General features: G+C 38.7%; 1 protein-coding gene and 1 long non-coding RNA gene across 2 annotated transcripts in view; one reads left to right on the plus strand and one right to left on the minus strand.

The window, feature by feature from the left end:
* Positions 1-21770, minus strand: part of LOC123316425 (dynein axonemal heavy chain 3) — a 2043583-nt gene that overhangs the window by 1216356 nt on the left and 805457 nt on the right. The window lies entirely within an intron of this gene.
* On the plus strand, positions 741-2899 carry LOC123316438. Its single transcript, XR_006538075.1, has 3 exons — positions 741-1149; positions 2582-2701; positions 2756-2899. It is a non-coding gene; the product is annotated as an uncharacterized LOC123316438 (long non-coding RNA).

Genomic DNA, 21770 nt, shown 5'->3' on the forward strand with positions numbered 1-21770 from the left:
CACTGAGATGTTTGTCCGAGGAAGATATATCTTCCTCGGACAAACATCTCAGTGGTTGAAAAGCAGGCTAGCGTTACATAAATCAGATATAACAAAACATCATGAGAGATGTGCGTTAGCAACACATGCTTTCAATTCAAATCACGAAATTAATTTCCAGGATGTGAAAGTATTGAGGATAGAAAAAAATTACCAAAAAAGAATTATATTAGAAATGATAGAGATAAATAAACAAGGAAATGCCATCAATAAAAAAACAGACACAAACAAATTAAGTATCATATATAAGTACCTGTTAGAACAATCAGAAAGAAACTCCATATTTTTCGATGGTCCAGTCGATGGTTAGATGTCAAGTGTCATATAGAAATACTAAATTGACACAATAAGTAAATAATCAAAAAATATTTGTTCGGTAACTCGGTGATGTCCAGTAAAATTGATTTTATGTTTAAAGACCAAATGTTTGAAGCTTTGGAGAACTCCTATATTATATAACCTCATATTCAGTGAGTTTGGAAAGGAAACAAAAATGAATTGTGAAATTTATGTATATGTTTGTATTTCAGAAGCCCTGATGAAGAATAAAATAAATATTCGAAAGCTTGGCATAGAATGAAGAGTTTGACTTAAAAATTCTCCCATCAAATTAGTCGTTATACCCTAAACTAATAAACTGAATATATATATATATATATATATATATATATAATATAAAGTAACCTGCCTTCGGTCTCAGGAAAGAGATAGCCCGCTTTCATGTAAGTCAATGATTCTGCCTTATTTACGTTATTGTTTTCTAGATTGTTGGGGTATCTACCATGCAGAGCTTTAGCCTTCCATTCTTCCCGAAAACTTTGCTGAGTGCGGACCGGCGGAGCGAATCCTGAGTCCGAGAGCCGCAACGGAGAGCATCCCACATCGATCGCCCGAAGGGTCCTGAAGTAAGGTGAGTTCTGCTGCATAAAATATTCCCTCAATCTTATTACGGTCTTATTGTGAGCTGTTTCTAAATTAACCAATCCTCTTCCGCCCAGGTGTCTTTGGAGGTAGAGTCTAGCCACGGAGGAGTGTGGGTGATGTACACCGTATTTCGTCAAGATGGTTCGAATTTTTGTATCCAAGGCTTGCAACTCCGTAGTCGACCAGGTGAGTACTCCGAAAGTGTATGTCATTATCGGCATAGCCCACGTATTCAAAGCCAGAAACAGTGATCTTGAATTGAGTTTGGACCTAAGCAACTGACCCACACGCCACAATAGTTTTTTGGTAAAGGCTTCTTTCATTTCAGCATTCTTAATTTCTAAGGCCTGTTGTATGCCCAAATATTTATATGTCTCATCTTTGTCCAGAGTCTGAATGGCGTCCTGATCAAGGAAGCTAGAATCACTCTCACTGATTTTTCCCCTTTTCACAGTAAGCCTTGCGCATTTATCTAGACCCATTTGCATTCTTATGGCCTCACTGAATGTAGCTACGATCTGTATCTGTTTTGCCAGTTCTTCATCATTAGATGCATATAACTTAAGGTCATCGATATAAAGCTGATGGGTTATTTTAATTTTTTTAATTCTATCTAGAATATATCCGTATTTTTGGTTGTTAATCAGTGCACTTAGGGGGTTCAATGCCAAGCAGAACCATAGAGGACTCAGTGTATCCCCCTGAAACAGTCCCCGTTTTATCTCGATGTCAGCCGTCTTCAGCACACCCGCTTCAGATCTCAGCACAAGCGAAGTGTGCCATCCGCTCATAAGATGTTTTAGGAGGTTTATTATCGAGTCACATATTCCGTACATGCTCAAAACTTTGAGCAACCACGAGTGGGGCACAGAATCGAACGCTTTTCTATAGTCTATCCATGCCACCGAGATGTTTCGTAGTTTTTTCCTTGCGTGTTTGGTAATAATTAGATCCGATATCAGGAGCTCCTTCGCGCCCATAGTTTTGGATTTGCATCCGTTCTGTTCTTTAGCTAGAATGTTATTGGTTCTCAGGTAGTTGTTGATATGTCGCGTTAGCACTCCAGTTAGTAGTTTAGTTAGTTTATAAATTGTTGGCAAACATGTTACTGGCCTGTAGTTTGCTGGATTCTCTGACTCGGATCCCTTTGGTAGCATGTATGTTATTCCGCCAGTCATGTAAGTGGGGACCAGCTCAGGTTTCTCCAAACATTTTTGAAACAGGCGAGCTAGGGAAGAGTGAACTGACCCAAAATGTTTCCACCAGAAGTTATGGATGTTGTTAACTCCTGGTGCGGCCCAGTTATTCGCGGATTTCAAGACCCACTGTACGTCTGTTACATCTATATGTACCTCACTCATAATACTTTTCCCTGATTGATCCTCCACGTCAGCCAGTCAGCACCCTCATCGGGACTGACCTCCTCGCTCCATATCTTACTCCAAAAGGCCTCCATATTTCCACATCCCGGTGGTGGGCCATCAGGCTTCAGCCCCCCCTCCAAGTTACGAAAAAATTCCTTTTGATTCGCATAATACAGACGGTTGTTTCTATACCTCTTAGTCCTGTCATTATAACGCCGCAATCTAGCCCCTAATGCTTTTATTTTTTGTTTAAGGTTGTCTGCTGCTAACCTGATCTTATTATGGAAATCGCCCGCACCAAGCCTTAGCTTATACTCTTTTGCTATGATCTTCATTGATTTCATTACTCTCCTGGACGGTTGCTGTGTGGAAAGGTAAGTATGAATGCTACCAAGTTTACTTCTATATGTAATGATCTTTTTTTCTAGGCGTGTCTTCCATGGCGGATCACCAGAAGGCCTCCTCATCTCAACCGGCGATTCCGTCTTACCCTGGAGTTCAGCAACAGTTATGGCCCCCGCGTAAACCATATCCACAAATTGTAGAAGAGAGTGGTCCCTGTCAATGATCCTTGACAGTATCTTGTCGAGCGCACTCATATCTTCTTTGAGCTTTCTGCAGTGACTGAGTCTCGGAATTTTTGGCCTAATTTTTGGATCCATTCCTCTGAACTTCAACAGGTTCCTGTTCAACGCTGCAAAAATGTGAGCCTGTGAGCCCACTCCTTTGCCCCGGATATTCTCGTCCTCAGTTGGCAGTTCAACATTTTCATGAGGAACTATTTCAACAATGGTTTCGTCACTCTCATTTCCAAGAATTATGTCTGGCCAACAGCTGTTCTCTATCATACTCAACTCTGTCCGGGGTATCTTTTCTTCATTCAATATCCAGCGAACTCTATTTGCTATATGCTTGTCATATGTGCGTCTATCCGGTCTCATGTCATTCCAAATCTCATTTAAGGTACGCATATAGTTTATTCCTCTTCCGCCCGCTAACTTCATCGCTATATAGTGTGCGCGAATAGCCGTAGAATTATCCTCATGTGTCCAGCGCATACGCCTGTCCTGGTGCAGTTGTTGTTGCTGGGAAGTGGTGGGCCGATCTATTGATACAGCCAAACCACCTTCACCTTCACTTAGTTGTGCAGGACGTGGCCTTACGGTTCCAGAGCGGAGGTAGGCGCCGCTCACCCCACCTGATCCTCCGCCGAGCTGATCCTCTGGACGGTTCCGAAGGGAGCCAGCCCGCAGCTCCCTACCGCCCTGAGAATTATTTTGACTTGCGAGAGCAAATTAACTTGCACACCAGAACCAGGTTGCTAACCTAGAACGATGGTTGACTAGGGTCCGCGGGGGCGTCACTCCCCGATAGCCTTTCGACCACCTTCATATTACCCGAAGAATCGGTGATTAAAAAAAAAAAAATTTATATTATATATATATATATATATATATATATATATATATACGTGCCTTGACGATACGTCCGGCAGGTGTTTCATATTACCCGAAGAATCGGTGATTAAAAAAAAAAAATAATTTATTTTATATATATATATATATATATATATATATATATATATATATATATATATATAATATAAATATAAATATATATAAAAAAAAATAATTTATTTTATATATATATATATATATATATATATATATATATATATATATATATATATATATATATATATATAAAATAAATTATTTTTTTTTTTTAATCACCGATTCTTCGGGTAATATGAAACACCTGCCGGACGTATCGTCAAGGCACGCGTCCTTCTGCTACGGACCTTGCAAGAATTTTCTGACTATTCGGGCAGTCTGAAGAAGGACCTGCTTCTGGGCATGCGATATTATCTTATTGTCCAGTCCTAGTCGCTCGGTATTCTCGATGAGATGTCTCTCCACCAGTCCATTTACAGATATAATCAATGGGAGTATACTGACAGCCTTCAACTTGTGGAGCTCCTTCAGCTGGAATGCCAGGTCTCCATATTTGCTGAGTTTCTCGGTATATGCTCTAGTGACGTTCTCGTCTGCCGGTATAGTGACATCCAACAGTATGCAAGTTCCCCCACTCTTATCAAACAGCGCCATATCCGGACGATTATGAGCCACCCCCAGGTCAGTTATCATGACAGCATCCCAGTATAACTTGTATCGGTGGTCTTCCAACAGAGTCTGAGGCTGGTTTAGGTAATGCTCAACCTCATTTTGAAGCAACCACAATCTTAATGCCATCTGTTGGTGATACAATCTAGCCATCGAGTTGTGTCTCTCGAGGTAATCTCGAGGTGCCATAATTGAGCATGAAGATGTTATATGCTGTATCGTTTCTGGAGCTTGAGAACATTTTCTACATTGGTCGGTTGGCATATCTTTCTTAGCAATATGCTTTAGGTACATTCTCGTCGGCATGACCTGGTCCTGGATTGCAATTAGTCTACCCTTTGTTTCCGGGTAGAGATATCCTACACGTAAGTAGTTCAGTGATTGCTGTTTATTAATTGCATTACTTTCCAGATGACTGGGGTACCTGCCATGTAGAGCCTTCGATCTCCATTCTTCTCTCAGCTCTTCAGTTGTTTTTATGGTTGTCCTGTATTCCCGATGAGCCAGGTCAAGTGCGGAGACCTTGTCATCAGCCTCGCATATTGCCCGGGCGAGTGGTGAGTTGCATCTATAGAAATACGACCTGAGGTTCTCAATGCTCTTGTTATGCGTGTCCTCGATGTTGAGCAAACCTCTTCCTCCTTGTTGTCGTGGGAGGTAGAGTCGGATCACCGACGAATGTGGGTGGTGCATCCCACATCTAGTGAGAGCAGATCTTACCGCTCTGTCCAGTTCGCGGAGTTCAGTCACCGACCAGGTTAGCACCCCGAAAGAATATGCTATACATGGCATTGCCCATATGTTTATTGCAGTGAAGAGGGATTTAGAGTTGAGCTTCGATCTCGTTAGAAGATTCAATCTTGTGAGCAATTTTTGTTTAAAGGATTGCTTCATCTCAGAAGTTTCTATTTCTAGTGCCTGCCTGATTCCTAAATATCTGTATGTTTCGGCATTCTTCAAATTCGGTATGGTGAGATTGGACATGAGGGTAGTTTGATGTTCTATGTTCTGTATTTTTCCCCTTCTCACCTCCAGAACTGCGCACTCATCAGTTCCCAATCGCATGCCTATTGAATCACTGAATGCGGCAACTATCTCTAACATTCCTCTTAGCTCACCCTGGTTTGCAGCATACAATTTCAGGTCGTCCATATAAAGATGGTGAGTGATATTTATTTTTCTATTTTTGTCCACGACGTACCCATATTTGGTGTTATTCAATAACATGCTTAGCGGATTGAGTGCGAGGCAGAACCACACAGGGCTGAGGCTGTCACCTTGAAACATTCCGCGCCAAATATTAACTGGCTTTGACTCTTCTACTCGATCTCCCCTCCTCACAATCAGTTTTGTCTTCCAGGTCTTCATAAGACTTTTAAGAATATTGATGATATTATCAGCCACTCCATGCATCCTCAAAGCTTCCAGGAGCCACGAATGTGGAACCGAATCAAACGCTTTCTGATAGTCCACCCACGCTATAGATATATTCCTGAGTTTTCTTCGTGCCTGCCTGGTAATGATATAATCAGAAATGAGGAGCTCCTTACACCCTTTTGTCTGCATGCGGCATCCATTCTGTTCTGGGGCCATCAGTCCATGTCTTCTGAGGTGTTTATTGATATGCCTAGTTAGGACGGCGGTGAAGAGTTTGTACACAGTTGGGAGGCAGGTGATAGGGCGATAGTTCTTAGGATTGGTGAGGTCACCCTCCTTGGCTATGAGGTAAGTTATGCCCATAGTAAAAAACTCCGGGATTACGGAGGTATTGGAGAGGGCGTTCTGGAAGAATTCCATCAGTGGTTGATGAACAGGAGTAAAATGTTTCCACCAATAGTTCTGAATTTTATCGCCACCTGGCGATGTCCAGTTGTTTGCTTTTTTTAGAACTTCTACTATATCAGTCAACTCAATGTCTATGTTCTCCATTGCAGTTCCCTGGATCTTAGAACGCGCTTCATCCATCCAATAAGCCTTTCGGTCGTTGTTTTCTCCGACCAGATCTTAGTCCAGTATTGTTGTGCCTTCTTTACCTCTAGTTGTACTTCCTCTGGTTTTCCTTTATGTTCTAGATTTCTGAAAAACTGCTTCTGATTGGTAAAAAACAGCTTATTGTCCGTGCATCGCTTTCCCCTCTCATTATAGCGGCGTATACGGCTTCCCAACGCTTTTATTTTTTGTTTCAGGTAGTCGCATGTGATGGAAACTTTCTCCTTAAAGGCAGTATCTCTTCTCTTTATGCGAAACTCTGACGCTACTTTCCTGACCTTCTTGGTTACCTTGGTGGACGGATTTGGAGCATTCAGGTAAGTATGCATTATCCCAATCTTTTTCCTCATGTTTGTTATTTTCTTTTGCAGGCGATCTTTCCATGGGGGCACACAGGGCTGTGTTCTAATTCTCGATTGTCCGATAGAGGGCTCAATCCTCTGCCCATTTACTTCGCATATAGTGACCGCCCCAGCATAAACAACATCCACCAGTTGCTCTAAGGCATTAACATTCTCAAGGTATCTTGGAAGAGCGGAGTTAAGAAATACAATTGACTGCTCAATTCTCTTAGAGTATAATAACCTCGGTATTCTCGGCCTGCCGAACGGCATTACGATATTATTTATATATATATATATATATATATATATATATATATATATATATATATATATATATATATATATATATATATATATATATATATATATATATATATATATATATATATATATATATATATATATATATATATATATATATATATATATATATATATATATATATATATATATATATATATTGTTATGGTTTAAGTTTTCTACAAATAATTTCGTTTAGTTTGCTGTGTTAGGAAATTTTTGGTAGGCATGGAGACATAAAAAAAAATAGAATTGTCTGTCAGAATATTTTTGAGAAAAGTCACTTATTTTAGAATTGAATTTCATTTTTCGATAAGTTGCGATTTCGTTGATATGAATAACAAATTAATATATAAAATAAAATAAAGTAATAATATACGGATCGTAACGAAATATATATATATATATATATATATATATAGTTATAGTAATAGTAATAGTATTTATTGATTCCAGATAATTACAAAGTTTGTAAAAATGGAACATGTCAAAGCCAAATATACAATATCATTGATTTTTACAAAATTCTTTGAACTCACGAATATCATATGGTTCACAATTCAAGATTAAAGTGTACAAAGATTTTCTGAATTAGGAAGGGCATGAAAGTTTTCTAATCTGGGAGGGCAATATATTGAATAAAGATATTGACATACATTCAACACTTTCATATATATATATATATATATATATATATTATATTTATATATATATATATATATATTCTTTTGAAACCAACAATATGTAATGGTACGAAACAGGGTAAATGCTATAATATCGGAGCTGAAACGAGAGTACTGGGAAAAGTTTCCAATCGAAATGCAACACGATCTTTATGGAGGTCAATGAAGGGTATGGAATCTGATAAGGTCGAGGAAAAAACAAACCACAGAACATATCACGGCTAAAATCTCACAGAATGAATGGACAAACCACTTTAAGAACCAATATGCAGATGACCAGGATGATACCCCTATTACAGAACAAGACACCGATACTTTCGCAATCAGCGAGGAAGAGATTTATACAGCAATTTCAAGGTTGAAAAATAGAAAGTCTCCGGGACCGGACAATATCAGCAATGAAATGATTAAGTATGGTGGCAACATACTGGTAAAGGAGCTGACAGCATTGTTCAACCAAAGGCGGATCGGCCACCGAATGCGAAGTTGAGCGAAGCTGTGCTTTTTCAATGCTAAATCACGAGCTGCGTCACTCGATTCGTTTCTTGTCGATTATATTAGTACTGAAAATGCTCAGCTTCGCGCAACTCCGCATTCGGTGGCCGATCCGCCTAATGATGGCTTCGGGGACAGAACCCCGCGAGTGGAAAGCAGCATAACCATCCGCATTCATAAGAAAGGAGAGAAGAAGGATCCAAATAACTACCGAGGTATATGCCTCCTCAGCATTCATAATGAAACTCCTAATGAGGATATTAACACAGTACCTCTCGCGAAGTATAAAAGTGAGCGAAGAGCAACAGAGATTCAGACATAACAGATCCACAAAAGGTGCAATATTCTTACTAAGACAAATTATAGAAAAATCCATGGAGTACGCATTTTACCAGCAGAACGAGTCAACAAAAAAGTGATACAAATAGTTAAGGAGCTTAACTCACTAAACCGTACAAGAATACAACACAGCAACACACTCACAGATGAAATTCCAATAAAAACAGGAATTAGATAGGGTGACAGTTTAAGTCTAATGCTCTTCAATCATGTCTAGACCACATAATAAATGAAGTAAAAACTGCAGGAAGAGGATACACAATGGGAAACGGCGAGTTCGAATTTTATGCTACGTAGATGATATTGTCCTTATAACGGAAGATCAAGACAATCTGCAGCGAATGCTTCTCAGGCTTAATCAACTGGCAGAACAGTTCAATATGAAGATATCCATCCCCAAGTCGAAGTCTATGACAATAAGCAAAGAACCAATTCGCTGCAAATCGGTTATAGACGGTAAAGTGATAGAACAAGTTATGAACTTCAACTATCTAGGAATTGTAGCGTCGAGTAGCAGAAACATCCACCAGGAAACACTCATACAAGCCAATAAGGCCGCCAGAATATCCGGATATTTGCGCGACGTTATATGGCGCAATAGATTCATGTCCACCTCCAGCAAAGTACGTGTATACAAAAAAGCGGTACTCCCCATATTAAGGGTGACCGGCCACTGAATGCGAAGTTGAGCTTTTTCAATGCTAATATAATTGAGAAGCTACGAATCGAGTGACGCAGCTCGTCATTCAGCATTGAAAACGCTCAGCTTCGCACAACTTCGCATTCGGTGGCCGGTCACCCTTAACATATGCAGCCGAAACGAGAGCGGATACAAGCAGGAGAAAACAACTCCTCCGAACAACAGAGATGAAAACACTCAGATCAATAGCTGGAGTAACCCTCTGGGACAGAAAACGGAGCTACATGTGATCAGATAACAGATGTAGTCAGATGGGTTCGGAGGAGAAGACGAGAGTGGAAGGCACATGTCGATAGAATGGGGGAAGGTCGGCTAGCTAAAAAAGCATTCAAGGAAAAGCCAACTATCAGAAGATCAACAGGCAGACCTCCTAAGAGATGGGCTGATTCGTGAACATTAACATCCCAAGATCGTGACTCCTAAATTAGAGAATACAGGGCAAGCCCTAAATTAAGTGGAAGAAGAAGTTTTCTATCTAGGAAACGAAGCGAGTAAATTGGCGTGAGCGCCACCTGGGAGTTCAATTGTGTTACTAAAATACTGAGAATGGTTAAAATATTAAGTGGAGGGTCATTTGCAGAAACATAATTCGACTTTTGTAAAATTTGAAGAAACATAGCGATTTTGTTTTGATTCTCCTACTGCTCGTCATTTATTCAGCTCGTTCTAGTCGCTCATTATATATATTGACGAATATCTTAGGTGGACTCATCACATAGACATATTGAGTAAAAAATTGAATTCATCATATTATGCAAAAAACCGAGTTGAAAATCATTTTTCAACTGAATATTTGCTTAATTTATACTATTGTTTGGTTTACAGTCATATTGCATATAATGTTTTACTTTGGGGAAATTCCACTGATGCAGATAGAATTTTTGTTGCTTAGAAGAGGGTCCTGCGCTTGATCTTCGGTATAGACTCGAGGTCCTCATGCAGGCCTCTCTATCATTGTTATGATGGCCGCCAATGAGCTAGCTGTACGCGAGTTAAATTTACTCACAAAGAGCAAATTAATAGAAATAATATTATCGAAGAAGTTACCTAATGATATTAAGGTTAGTGAATCTACAAGAAGTCAAATTGAGTCTGTTTTTTGTTAATCTCAATTAAAAACCGATGAAACAAGCAAGGACGATATAACCTATAAGTTACTTCGCACCGAGAGTGACCTCAAGTGTGCAAATTTTGAGATCGAATGCCAAAAGCGGTTGATTTCTGAAATGGAAAGATCAATAAGTAATCAACAAATAACGATTGTTTCTCAGGATAATTTAATTAAGTCATCCAAGGAAAATAAGAACATCAAAATATGCGACATTGCCAGTCTTCCCGCAAATTCTCAAAGTTTCAAGAAGAAACAAGTGGAAATTGTTGATCCTTCAGATAATGTGGACCGGTCTGGCAACTCACGAAATGATATGTCAGTGAAGAACGATATTATCAATCTCCCAGATGAAAATTCGATATTAATAATGAATGAAGTTTACGCAGAGCACGAGCATGTTTACAAACAACAGGATGACATTTCAGGACATAAACGAACGAATTCTTCCAGTATTTCAGGAAAGGTAGATGAAAATAATTATGCAACAGTCACGAAGAACGAATGGACAAGGGTAAATGAGAGACGCAAGCGAAAATCTCAAAAAAGTACGGTTTGCACAGGCCTGAATGCTCCAAAGCCAGGAAACAAACCAATGATTACTGGTGCAATTCTACCTTGGTAGAATTGCAGGAAACATTTCAGAGAGCGAAGTCTCAGAATATCTTGAAAATTTAGGAGTCAATGGTATTATTGTTAAGAAGTTAAACACTGTGGGATCAAATTCAGCTTTTAGTTTAGGCGCCCCGAATGATGAAATTTTCAAGTCATTGAATGATACAGATTTCTGGCCGACTGGTGCTATAATCAGACCTTTTAGTTTTCAAAATTTTTTTCAGAAGAGGGACCAAAATGTAAACAAGTTAAATTAAGTATTCTCCATATTAATGTACAATGTCTAAGTAATAAAATTGAACAGATTGAAACCTTAAATTTGGGTAATGATGCCTTATTGTTTAGTGAACATTGGTTGTCAAAAAATGAAATAGAGCAGGTTGGAATAAATAATTATAAAATAATTTCTCATTACTCCCGTAGTCATCATATGCATGGTGGTGTGGCAGCCGCTGTTAAGTTCTCAAGCGGGTTTTTTCGTACATAGAAATGACATGAGTTCAATGTCTGTGGAAAAGGAGATCGAGGTATGTGCTATACAGTCGAAAAAATTGAAGTTAATAATAGTAACAATGTATCGTAATCCAAAAGGTAATATTGAAACGTTTTTTGATGTGACGGCTAATGTGTTGGAGCGGGTTGATGTGTGTAATTGTGCTGTTTTTGTTTTGGGAGATTTTAATATAGACTTTTTAACAAACAGTCCAAACAGATCAGGAGCTGTTGATCTTTTCTCGGCTTATGGGCTCCGCCCCGTTATTAATACAGCGACTAGATGCAAGGCATGCTTAGACAATATCTTTACCAACGTTGATAACTGCTCGGGAGGTGTTGTTGATTTGGGATTCTCTGACCACAGTGCTGTAGAGACTAATTATGATTCAGAATGCAATTTGAAAACTGCGAGTAAGATTACAGTGTGTCAACCTATCACTCAGCACTCAGCAGGGATTATATATGCTCAAATTCTTATTTCGTGATATATGTTGGGATTTCATTGATTGTGAGGATATCAGTATTGATGAAAAATTCGAAATGTTCATTACACTGTTGAAAAACTGTGTAGATTTGGCATTTTCACAAAAGAGATATAAACATTCTGTTGATACGTTGCCAATTTCATGGTTCAATGATGGTTTGAAAAAAATGAGGTCATTGTTACAGTTTTATAGGGAAATAGCAACAATTGATAGGTCACCAAAAGTTAAAAATATTTATAAAGATTATCAGAAGCTATATCGAGCTGAACTTAAAAAAGCTAAAAAGGAATATAATGATAATTATCTCCAGAAACAAAACTACTGTCCTAAAGCGATTTGGAACTTAGTGCGAAATAGTACTAACTTATCGAATAAACGGGATAAGAGTGATAGCCGGCTTTCTCCTGATGAACTCAATGATTTTTTCATCAAGGTGCCTGAAAAGATTATAAACAATATTCCGCCGACTCAGAAATCTTCTTCGGATTTCATTCGTGAATACAGTTCTGGGAGACCCAAAAAGGGTGCCCATTTTGCTTTTTCCCCTGTATCTGAGGTCAAAATAAGAGATATAATTATGTCACTCAAAAATAAAAGTAGTCGAGACTTTCATGGATTCAGCAGTAAAATGATCAAAAGTTTAGTCAATGAAATAATTAATTCGTTGACAAAATTGGTCAATTATTGTATAAGAGATAACATCTTTCCAAAGATACTCAAATTTGCCAGAGTAGTTCCTGTGCATAAGAAAGGTCCAGATGACACCGTAGACAATTATAGACCTGTATCCGTTATATCAATCTTCTCGAAAGTTTTGGAAAAAGTTTTTGTGACCTGAGCAAGGCTTTCGATTGTCTTTCACGAAAACAGCTTCTGGAAAAATTGAAATTTTATAAGATTGATCAAAGTGCGATTCTTCTGATCGAGTCCTTCCTCACAGACCGAAAACAGTGTGTAGAGCATGGAGGTTATATGTCTAAAATGTGTGATGTTAAGTGTGGTGTTCCCCAGGGATCAGTTCTTGGGCCCCTTCTCTTTATTATTTACATAAATGACCTTCCAAACAGTGACCACGAAGCTGACTACATCATTTTTGCCGGCGACACAACGGTATTAAAAAAGGCTAAATCCATCGAACTTCTTATGGATAAAATGAATATTTCGTTCTCTGTAGTTTCAGACTGGTTTCACAGCAATCAGCTCCAGTTGAATGTAGATAAGACAAAGTTTATGTATTTTTCAATGAGAGATATGGACGGAATAGATACAGAGGGTTCGGTTAGGTTCCTGGGTGTTAACATTGATAGTAAATTATCTTGGAGCTCTCACGTAGATAACGTCTGTCTCAGTGTATCGTCTTATATTTATGCATTGAGGACCTTGGCTGGAGTGGTATCTAGTAGGGTATTGTGTAGTGTTTATCATGCATTTATAGGATCAAAGGCGTCATACGGAATTTTGTGTTGGGGCCATGATCCTAACGTAAAGCGACTATTTGGTTTACAGAGAAGAGCTATCAGGGTAATGAGTCAACTTGGTTACAGAGATGACTGTAGAAATGCTTTCAGAGAAGAAAAATTCTCACACTCCCGTGTTTGTATATATTTCAATGTTTGTTATATGTGAGGTCTCATATGGGTGAATATAGGACAAACCAAGAAGTTCATGATCATTGTACACGTCAAAGAGGGCAGATATATACCGACTTCCACAGGATCAATAAAGTAAAATGTGGGGTAACGTATTACGGGCCGAAATTTTTTAATAGGCTACCCACTACAGTAAAGATCGCTACATTAGGGAAGTTTAAAATTATGGTGAAAGAGTATTTACTGCGAAAATGCTTTTACTCAATAGAGGAATACCTTTCTTGTGATTTTTCTGATTTTCAGAAGTAATATATTTTTTCGTTCATTTTTTGTTGACGTATGTAAGCATCGTTAGTATGTATTAGCACGAATAAACTATTATTATTATTATTATTATTATTATATAGTTAATAGAATTTTGACAGTCCCTTGTATTTATGTTTATAAGTCATTGCTCTTGATCAAGCAAAATTTAAGAACTCTAGAAAAGTTGTACAGTCGTCACTCTTATACAACGCGAAATGACAAAATTCTGTCTTTGCCTAAGCATCGAACGACGAAATTCGAACATTTACCTACTTACCAAGGTATTAAAATGTACAACAAATTACCCGAATGTTTTAAAGATATGAATCTTGTTTGTTTCAAGAGGGAGACTAAATACATGTTGTGTAAAGAAGGCTATTATAGCCTAAATGAATATATGGATGATCATTTGTAATTTGATTTCAATTAGTTTTTTTTTTCTTTATCTTTCAGATCAGAACATGTTACTATGTTTTACTATTTTACTATTTTTTCCTATTGTTTTTTGACTTGTTTCATACATTTAATGTCTACGGGGATGAATAAAGCTTATTATTATGACTTCAGCCTTGCAGCTTTCACCCTCCTCTCCAGATGAAAATTCACTTATCCCAGATATCTCAGATATCAAAAGGATTAAGCTCTGTTGGAGCCCTTTCCAGGTTTTCGGGCTCGTGGTGGTGGTCGGGTCCGGGTCGCTTCTCGGCTCCCTGTCGCCGCACAGTGGGGCAAGATTATTTACGTATTCAGCATATATTTCCCAATGAATTTATATAATTTTATAGTAGGATACTAAAATTGCGAATATTATGGATCGTAAATGGTTATAATTCTTTGTCTATGATGGAATATGATTGATAGATGTTATGTCAAATTGAAGGAACTTAATTTATTTCACAAGTCGTTGTTAGTCAACGTGTAGCATCTGCCGCGGACGGTTGTTCTTGCGACGCTCTGCATAATCGGTATTTTATATCAGTAAAGTGCTCCAACAATTAACAGTCGTCACCATGGATTCGACAAGCGACGGCGATTACACGGAAATGGAGATAGACGACAATGGTACATGGAAGAAGGTACGCCATAAAAGGAGAAAAAACAGGAATCCTAACTCTCCAACATTGCGTAGCCCTAAGAAAAAAACAACTCCATCTGCACCTGAGTCAGCATCGGCGACACCAGCGACAATCTATCGCATAGACTATGAAAAAACACCCGATGGGAATTCCGAAGATGGCACATGTGTGCGTACGAATCTCCCACATACACAACAAACAGAAAAAACAAATAAACAAAACAGGCAAGCTCGAAACATGAACACTGACAATGATATAAGAGGCAATCAAACATCTGCGAAACCAAATACAATGCACAAAACATTCAAAAATTTATTCCATATGAATACACTACCCAACACAACTAGAATACAAATTGCGAACGCTTGGATAAAAATACTACCCGACAACACAGATATAATAACACCAACAAGGCAAGGATTCCTAATCAAATCTGACAATACAAGAGTCAATTTAATTAAAGCTATGGAACACCTCAAAAAGGATGGAATCATAACGAATTTTACAGAAACAATGGGAAATACAACACATAATCCAATAAGAAGATCCTCTGAATCGTACTCTGCTGTAATTTCACATGTAGAGATAGAAATTGAAGAACAAGAAATTGCTACGTTATTGACCAAAAACCAAATAAAATATCGTTACTGCAAGAGGATCATCTCAAAAAAAACAAACCGGCCCTCACTGTTCATTAGAATGATAACAGGAGATATTACATCTTACGAGAGACTCATTAATGAAGGGATTTATTACAAATGCAGGCACTATGTAGTAAAACCCAGTTATCCACCAGACCCTATTCCCATACCCTGCACTAGATGCTCACAGTTCACACATACAACCGAGGACTGTAAGGAACCAATTAAATGCAACAAATGTGGAGGGAATCATAGAGACAACCAATGCGAAACGAACTTACCACAAAAATGTAATGCATGCAATTCAACAGACCACGTTGCATGGTCAACAAAATGTCCCAAACGACCACTAAAACCTATAGATGGGATACCTAACGTGAAAATAAGGTCAATCAACAAAAAAAGCTCAGAAATGGACAAAGACAAAACCGAAACGAGTAGAATTCACAAAAGCATCACAATACACGATTACATAATTGAAACATATATAAATAAAATTAACAAACCTAAGAACTCCGATAGACAAGCACTCATTCAGAAACTGCAGAAGCGATTCATGGAAACATATAGAATAAATACTATCCCAACCTTCGTAGGGAACCGTCTCTATGTGCTTATGTTCGACATGAATAAAGAGCCCAGATCAATTGACACTGAACCCTCAGAAGGGGTACAACTCCATCAAGCTATCAATGATTAAGGCAGTCTATTGTAATATAAACAGTATCAATAACAAAAAAGAGTTGATACGCCATTATATAGAAAACAACAACATAAACTGTGCAATGTTTGTAGAAACCAAGACAAGAGAAAACAGCAACTTTCACTACAGAGATTGGAGAACGATATTTAAACACGGAAGTGTTTTGAATCAAAACATCCGGGGAGGAGCACTAGTAATGGCTGAAAAAATGGTTCAAATAGGAAAAAGCAACCCACCACATCTGAATAATGCTTGGAACGATGTTTTACATTTCACCATCCCCTTCAAAGACGATAAAATTCACATATTCTTGATTTACATGCACCACTCTAGTCGGCTGATCGAAGAGAACCTGCTCATTAAAGCATCTCAGTACAAACATTGCATCATTTTGGGAGACTTCAATATAAATACTCGAAGAAAGGTACAGCTAAACAACTTTCTCAGAAACTCTGACTTCACCATACTGGAGACCCCTCCAACATTCTTAATGCAAAACAACCCAGACTCTACACCTGACATGATATTGTGCACAAGAAATATTAAGCATAACATCCTAAGAATTAAGCTCACTCCTGACTTAGGCTCGAATCATCTGGCGATTGAGTTCACAATAGATACTAAAAAAAATCCCTTGAAATACCCTCAAGAAACCAAATTTATATTTGAAAAATGCAACACAGAGGAAGTCAACAAACAAGTAATGGAAGAAATAAACCTAGAAGCAGAAGTCACACCAGCATATATTACACTGTTTCATAGTACACTGGCAAGAATAATAAAACACCAAACCCCAATTTGGAAGAAGAAGTATTATAGTCAAACACTTCCTCCATACATTATTAAACTAATCAGGGTTAAAAAACAACTATATCGGGAGTACAGTATCAATAAGGATTCAAACCTGAAAACAAAGTTCAACAATCTCAATAAAGACATCCAAAAGCTAATCAACAACTACAGATCCCACAAATACCTACAAGCATGTAAGGAAATTGAAGATCAGAAAGGACGAACATACTGGAGAACAATTAAGCAATTATCTAAATACACAACCCACAACTTAAGTAACCCTATACAAGCTAACGGAAAAACTACGACAAACGACAGAGAGATTACAGAAGCCTTTGCAAAACACTTCCAAAATATCTACAGGAAAACTATTAACAGAGATTTCGATGAAGACCACAAAAAAACAGTAGAGTACTGGTACCAACACAGCTTTCCTTGCACAGAAACAGAAGCTAACATAGAACCTATAACAGAAGAAGAATATTATAAAGCTCTAAACCACGGAAAAAACACAGCCCCCGGTTACGATAACTTGCCCAGGAGAATATTGAGGAAATTGGATCCTAGTATTCACCATACAATAATAAAAATATACAACTTCTGCATCCAAAACTCTTACTTTCCCAACGAATGGAAGAAAGGCATTCTAATTACCATTCCAAAGGCTAAAACGGACCACTCTAAGCTAGAGAATTATCGACCCATCACATTGCTATCTGTACTGGGAAAAACGTTTGAGAAAATTCTATCAGAGAGGATTCGTACTAAGCTAGGAGAAGCTGTTCCACCATACCAGTTTGGATTCAAAACCAAAAATTCAACCACTCACCCTTTACTAATCCTAACATCAAACATACAGTGCAACAAGAAAAAGGGAACAAAGTCGGCAGCCCTTTTCATGGACATACAAAAAGCCTTCGATAGTGTCTGGCATGTCGGACTTATATTCAAACTGTTCCACCTTCATTGTCCAATCTATCTGCTGAAAATAGTTAATCAATTTTTAGTAGAGAGAACTATTCAGGTTCGTGTAAAAAACGAAATTTCAGAGCAGTTCACACCACAACAAGGTCTCCCACAAGGCTCAACTCTCTCTCCATTGCTATACAACTTATACTGTCATGACATTTACAATCACAACAACCAAAGAGAACATCGAATCAACGAACAAGCTTACATATTACAATTTGCCGATGATACAGCTTTAATTACTCATGATAAAACAATTGACAAATGCATGGATAAATTACAAGAACTCACAGACGTCACTGTAGCATGGATGAGGCGTTGGAGAATACAGCCAAATCCAAATAAATCAAAATTAATAATTTTCAACCATAAAATCAATGCTTCTTCTTCTTCTCTTCTTCTTCTTATGTTAAGCCTGAGGCTTGTAAATTCCACTCTAATCCTCTATGGATGTAGACACCCAGGAGTCTTTCCAGCGTTTGGGAGGTCTGCCTACGGGTCTTCTGGTATTTGGGATTCCGTCTCGGGCGATCTTAGCTATTCTCTCCGCGTTCATTCTGCTGACATGGTTGTTCCAGTAACGTCGTCGCGCTCTTCCCCATTTGACAATGTCTTGGACTTGGCATTCTTCCAAAATGGCTGTGTTCCTCTTCCTGTCCCTCAGTGTATATCCAGATATGGTTCTTAGTATCTTCATTTCAGTTGTTCTGAGGATGGACTTAGTTCTTTTGTTGTCTGCTCTGGTTTCTATGGCGTATGTCATGATAGGTCGGACACAAGTTTTGTAGATCCTGGTTTTTGACTGTTTACTCATATATTTGTTGTTGAATATGACGTCGCGGAGTGCACCTGCCATTCTACATGCTTTACTTGCCTGCTCACGAACTTCGTATGTTCTATCTTGGTTCGAAGATATCTGTACGCCGAGATAGCTAAATGTCATCACCTGTTCTATTGGTTGGTCTGCGACGACAAGTTTGCATCTTTTGGGTTCTTTGCTTATGACTAATGACTTTGTTTTTGTTGTTGATATTTGCATGTTGTATTTGCATGCTTCTAAAAAGAATGAATATAGCAGTCTCTGCAGGTCATCTTCGTCTTCAGCCACAATCGCTGCGTCATCGGCGTAGCAGATAATTTTTATGGCTCCTGTGCTGAGTCTGTATCCCACTCCAGAATTCTTGACGCGGTGTATTATTTGGTCCATAATTACGTTAAAGAGTAGGGGACTTAATGAATCTCCTTGTCGTATACCCGTTGGGGTTGGAATTTCTTCGGTGAGCTGTTGGTTTACAGATATATGTGTTGAGGTGTCGGTATTCAGTTGTCTCACAATTTCTATTATAGGTGTAGGTAGATCTTTATTTTTAAGTACTTTGATAACATCTTTAAGTCTCACTTTATCGAATGCCTTGGTGAGATCTATGAAGCAGAGGAAGGCTGGTTTTCCGTATTCTATCGATTTTTCGGTGATCTGCCTCAATATGAAAATGGGATCTAAGGTTGACCTGTTCCTCCTGAAACCCTGCTGTTCCTCTGAGATGTTTATATATTTGTAGATTATGGATTCCAAAATTTTTGTGAAGAGTTTCATGACAGAACTGAGCAATGTTATTCCTCTATAGTTTTCTGGAGCTCTTTTGTCACCCTTTTTGAAAACTGGGACGGTAATACTTTTCTTCCAGCTCCTTGGTATCTTTCCAGTTGTTAGGATTTTATCAAACAGTTTTGTGAGTTCTTCCATCAGGCAGGCTCCGCCATATTTTATGAGTTCATTCGGAATACCATCGAATCCAGGAGCTTTTCTGTTTTTTAGATTCTTCGCTGTTTCGGCAGTCATTTCAGTAGTTATTTCCACTCTCTCATGGTTTCCATCGTCGTCCGTAGAGGGGATGTCTTCATCAGAGCTGTACAGATTTTTGAAGTAGTCCTTCCAGGTATCTTCGTCGATTTTTTGTGTTTGCGAGCATTCGTTCACATCCAACTTTCTCCTTCTTAGCATTCCCCAAACTTTCCTCTGCGCCCCGTATAGGTCGTGTTCCATTTCCGCAGAGAATCTCTCCCAGTATTTTCGTTTGATGTTTCGAATTTCTAGGTTCACTCTGTTTCTTAGTTGTGTATATTGTAGTCGTTCTTCCGGTGTTTTGTTACATCTGTATCGTAGATATGCATTCCGTTTCAGTTTTGCCAGTTCCTTGATTTCGGGTGTATACCATTGTTTGGTTTGAATGTGGTTGTTTGCACTGACCTTTCTTTTCCCGATGTCTTCTTTGGCTGCAGCTAGGACGTTCGATTGTATTCTCTCCCACGAGTTTTCAACATCATCCTCCTCTAGTATGGAGTTGTTTTGGAGTTTTTGATGTAATCGATTTTGATATAGATCCATTGTTGTTGGGTCCTGAAGAGATTCAATATTCCATTTTTCCCGTTCAGGCCTAGGGGGGAGTTTCTTCTTCTGTATGTGAACACGCAGTTTACAGAGGACCAGGAAATGATCGGAGCCTATGTTGGCTGATGTTAAACTTCGCACATCTAATATCTGTGTCGGATGTATGGCTCTGTTCGTTAGAATATAGTCAATTATTGAGTTCTGTCCTCGTGAGTTCTGCCACGTGATTTTATGTTGTGGCTTATGCCCGAAGAATGTGTTGTTTATTCTGATGTTATGGCGAGCGCAAAGGTCTACCAGAGCTTCTCCATTCTCGTTGAGATGTTCCTCGTTAAAGTGATGCTTGACTCCCTGTATAATACTGTTTCCAATTCTAGCGTTCAGGTCCCCCATCATCAACATACGCTCATTTTGTGGTATCCTGGATACTTCCTCTTCCAGGATTTCATTCAATTGGGCTGTTTCTTCTCTGGGCTTACTAATATCCGGTGCGTACACGCTGAAGAGGTGCAGTTTACCAGTTTCGGTATTCAGAGTTACCTTAAGGAATCTTTCGCTGATGTAGTGTATATCCTCTATAGACTGCTCGAGTTTTTCAGATATCAATATTCCTACTCCAGCAGTTGCTCGTGATCTTTGTGAGACGCCGCTGTACACGAAGATGTATCCAGGAACTCTGATGCTGCCTTTACCTTTGCGTTTGGTCTCAGACAAAGCACAAATGTCTATTTTATGCTGTTCCATCTCAAGTAGAATTTCGGCGTTTTTTGTGTTCCAAGACATTATATTCCAAGTGGCTGCTCTTATTACATTCCTCCTCCATCGTTGTTTTCTTCGTGATGTTCCTGTATTTGTTCTCGTTGTCCTGTTTCTCGCTTGGGTCGTTACCATGTTATCCGTCCGGTTCCGAGGCATATAGTTGGAGCTTTGAGCTATAGTTGCTTTTTACGTCGGGTAGGCAGCTAACCTTGCCTGACAACCTTCCTCCTTTCTCATCCTGGACTTAGGACTTAGGACCAGGCAATGCAAACTCCAAAAATATCCAACTCGGAAACCACATGGTGATACCTACAAACCTGTGCAAGTACCTTGGCATTCAAATAGATAGCAAACTGAGCTTCAAAACACATATTAAAACACAAAAGAAAGCAGCCATCACCAGAGCCGGACACTTTAGATCGCTTACCTACAAAAACTCAGGAATCAGCACCAAAACAGCGAGCACAATTTATAAGATGATCTGCAGGCCTTTATTGGAGTATGGCTCTACGACATTCCTGAATTCCCCGAAAACAACACTTA

The sequence above is a fragment of the Coccinella septempunctata genome, chromosome 7 (genome assembly GCF_907165205.1).
Source record: "Coccinella septempunctata chromosome 7, icCocSept1.1, whole genome shotgun sequence".
Classification (NCBI taxonomy): domain Eukaryota; kingdom Metazoa; phylum Arthropoda; class Insecta; order Coleoptera; family Coccinellidae; genus Coccinella; species Coccinella septempunctata.